Source organism: Suncus etruscus, chromosome 1, assembly GCF_024139225.1.
Source record: "Suncus etruscus isolate mSunEtr1 chromosome 1, mSunEtr1.pri.cur, whole genome shotgun sequence".
Taxonomy (NCBI): Eukaryota; Metazoa; Chordata; class Mammalia; order Eulipotyphla; family Soricidae; genus Suncus; species Suncus etruscus.
In genome coordinates, this window is record NC_064848.1 from 18,921,888 (window position 1) to 18,926,487 (window position 4,600).

Here is a 4,600-nt window from a genome sequence, read left to right on the forward strand (position 1 = left end):
ATCACCAATCATAGCCAAAAAAAAAAATTAAAAACATTTCTAAATTATAGTCATATTTATAATTTATTGTCTATAGAATTATATTCATTTTTTCTTTATAAAGTCAACATAGAATTATTTTAAATGTATGTTGGCTATTTTTATTATATGCTATTCTATTTAGATAACATAAAGTAATACATCATTGTCAACCACTTTTAATATAGAACATACCAAAAATAAGAATAAAATTTGCCACCAGCATCTATGATTGTCTTTAATTCAAAACTGAGAATACTGAGTGAATAATGAATTTTTTAATTTGAATTTATTAAAATGTCTTTAAAATGACAAGCTGGAGAATATCAGGACCAGTAAATGAAATTAAGTAATTTTAAGTTCTGGAGCAAAACAACGTTTTTCATGTATTAGTGACTCCTTGAAATTCTACTGAGATTGGCAGTTTATTTATTCTTAGACCAAATGTAAGCTGTAATTTTAGAGGAAATGCACATGATATGAAATCCCGTGATATGCCTACTCCTCCAATGGCAAGGAAGTTGTCAGTTACTTTTCATCTGAGTCTTTTTACAGTAGTTCACCACCAACATTTCATTTAAAACTCTACTACCCAATTTGTTGTTGACTTGGAATATGGTCAATGCATCCTTAAAATAAAAATCTGCTGGCTTCATGAGGCCACTGAAACATAAAACATATGAGCTTGCATTACATATGAGATACAGGAATTTTTTGTTTGTTTTTTTGGGCCACACCCGTTAGATGCTCAGGGATTACTCCTGGCTAAGCACTCAGAAATTGCTCCTGGCTTGGGGGGACCATATGGGACGCTGGGGGATCGAACTGTGGTCCTTCCTTAGCTAGCGCTTGCAAGGCAGACACCTTACCTCTAGCGCCACCTCTCTAGCCCTGAGATACAGGAGTTTTCTTTATAATTTTTTGAACATAAAAGTAATCCATTTTTCTTTTTTTATTTTAGAAATGTTTTGTTTTGTTTTGTTTTGTTTGTTTGTTTTATCTTTTCTTCTCCATATATTCTTTCATATCTCCACATTACTAGAATCACCTTGATCGGCCCCAAAACTTGAGGGGGAAAAATGGATGGTACCAAGACCAGACAATCATATGTTTATTTGTTGGACATAAAAAAATGAACAGACTTGAATACTAAATCCAAAGTCAACGACAACAGAATCAATACCCGATCTACAACAAGCTATACAAATGGGGAACAATTGCACTAGCATCATGGGGGCGGGTAAAGGGGGGAGAAGTGGGATGCGTTCTGGGAACTAGGGTGGTGGAGGACAACACTGGTGGTGGGAATGCCCCTCATTCATTGTCACTATGTGCCGTATATATTACTGTGAAAGATTTGTAATTCATTTTGAGCACAATAAAAATTTAAAAAGAAAAAAAAATAACAACATTTTATTTTGTTTAACGACAAATAATAAGCCAATCTTAATATTAGTATTCAGGACCAGAATGATAGCCCAGTGGTAGGGTGTTTGTCTTGTGTGTGAGTGTGTGAGTGTGTGTGTGTGTGTGTGTATACATATATATATCAGTATTCAGATAACAACTCAATATTTTCAGATTTCTAGCATGTATGTTTTAATATAACTAAAGTTGATTAGCACTTATGCTTACCCCATTTAATGATTATCAATTAAAAAACTGGAACACCTTTTATCACATTTATCACTTAAAATTTAAGTTGGGATATTTTCCCATGTAATGTCTGCTAAGGTCTATATATTTTTATTATATGGCATGCTATAGTTTTGATTTTTACATTTTTGAATTAGAGGGTATGATTTAAGCAGTTATTTGCAATAGGATTTCAGGCATACAATTTCCTACCTCCTATCCCATCAGCTATGACTTATTTCTCAACTGTAGTTAATCTTAGTATTTTCATTTATCCCATGTAATGTTTCTTTCACTTTATTTTGCTTTTTACTTTATAAAGTTTATATTTAGCCAACCAAAAAACTAACTTGAATATCAGTTGCAAAATCAAGCTCTAATTTATGAAATAATTGGCATGAGATATAGGATGCCATTTTTCAGCAGTATGCAGATATATACTCACAAAATTAAGTAAAACAGAAATTTAAAGCTAAACATTAAGTCAATTAAATTTACATTTTACATTATTTCTGCTAATGTGTGTTTGCTTTTAATTTTTATTTTACTAAAGGTGTAGAGATTATATATCAAGTATGAAAGATTGAAATTAGGAGTTGCTAAAAATAGTGAGATGTAACAAATGCAAGTTTTTGTGCACAATAAAAATCATAATTCTACCTAAAACTTGTTTATCTATAATAATTAGATATTATAATATTGGTTCAAAAATACTCAAGATTCCTTGTGCTTTGAATTGCCATTATTTATAGTACTTGGAGACTGGCATGTAAAGCCATCTGTACTCTATTCTATTTTCCTCTTCATACCCTTCTAAAATTTAAAACAGTTGCCCAATATTAAATTACTATCTGTAAGCATGCCATAGTATAAAGTTAATTTGTCCAGATTGTTAGTAAATTTATTGGAAATAAAAAGATTATAAAACACAAACATTTTAGAAGAGAAAATGGGACAAATCTTATTTTAACTAATTTATTGCATTACCATGAACTATAAAGCAATTCCTGATTGAGTTTTAGGAGTACAATGTTAGAGCACCACTCTCTTCACCAGTGATCACGTACCTCCAATTACATCCTCAATTTTCGTCTCTCTCCCTAGACTGCCTTTCTAGAGGCACTTTTTAAGTGTTTTCCTTTCTTATGTGTTAAGTCAGGTGGTTTAAAATACTGTTCCTGTTACTTTATCATATGAGTGGTGGTTAAAGCAATGAGTAGTATTGAGAAAACTGGTAAACTACAGGAAAGAAAAATATCACAGACCTCATTACTAATGTTAAAAAATAAAATAAGAACAGATTAGAGACCTCTCTCTCTCTCTCTCTCTCTCTCTCTCTCTCTCTATATATATATATATATATATATATATATGTGTGTGTGTGTGTGTGTGTGTGTGTGAATTCATAAGGCATATAAAGGAAAACATAGGCAGAACATTAATGTTGAAACTAGAGGCATCATTAAGAATGAAATGCCATAGATGTAAGCATTTGTCCAGTTTTTTTTTTTGGTTTTTGGGCCACACCCTGTGACGCTCAGGGGTTACTCCTGGCTATGCGCTCAGAAGTTGCTCCTGGCTTCTTGGGGGACCATATGGGACGCCGGGGGATCGAACCGCGGTCCGTCCTAGGCTAGCGCAGGCAAGGCAGGCACCTTACCTCCAGCGCCACCGCCCGGCCCCCATTTGTCCAGTTTTTCCAGTCCCATAGATTCACTATATTCTTTTTTTTTTTTTTTTTCTTTTGGTTATTGGGCCACACCAGGTGGCGCTCAGGGTTTGATCCTGGCTCTCTGCTCAGAAATTGCTCCTGGCAGGCTCGAGGGACTATATGGGATGCTGGGATTCAAACCACCATTGGTCCTTAGTAGGCCGCTTGCTATCTGTCCAGCCTCTAGATTCATTATATTCTAAAAATAAATGTATATTAAGCTATGAAAAAGCATGGGAACATAGATGAAAATGCCAATCTTGGGATGAGAGAGCATACCAAGTTCCCAACATGCCAAAACCATGCCAGCTGAACCCAGCACCACAACTGCTGTATTGCCAATTGTCCAGCTACACCACTCAAACATAAGTGGTTGACCATGGTGGAGACACAAAACCAATAAAAATTCCAATATGTCTAATATCTCTAAAACTTTATTTTTGGTTTTTGGGTCACACCCGACAGCCCTCAGGGGTTACTCCTGGCTCCATGCTCAGAAATTGCTCCTGGCAGGCTCAGGCGACCATATGGGATGCCAGGATTCAAACCAATGACCTTCTGCATGAAAGGCAAACACCTTACCTCCATGCTCTCTCTCCGGCCCCTTTAAAACTTTTTTGAAGTGACTGCCAGCACTCTCCTCTCACCTTCTCTCCTGGAAATTTCAGCAATTGAAACTATGCCCGTACAAAATGCAATATTTGTCACACATCTTGAAATTCCTGGACACTTAACACCATGCCTTTTCTTTTCACATTATACACAAGGCTTTCTATATATACACATCATGTATATATTTTAAATCACTTGGTTTTTCAACTGATTTAATTTGCCAATACTGGTCATTGGTCCCTTAAGTTCTTATTACAATACTCTTATCTTAGTTATCCTTTCTAACCCTCTTCATAGTTTACATTTTTTATTCCTGTATCTTGTTCCTTATCTATCTCTATAACTACATTTTATGGTAAATTATGCCTATGTTTAATTCTCAAATGGAAGTAGTGTATATGTAACTTGGCTTATGCATGCCTGAAGCAAAATAATACCTTAAATTGGTTGAATTCCATGTTCCTCTTCTTGCATTATTTACTACATCATTGTACTTTGTACATTGTACTTGGAAATGTCCTGTGTTCATATAATAGAGTAACGAAAGACTTTATAATACATAATATACAGGCAAAATCAACAAATGTGATTTCTGTAGCCCTAACACACAACTCAACAAATGTG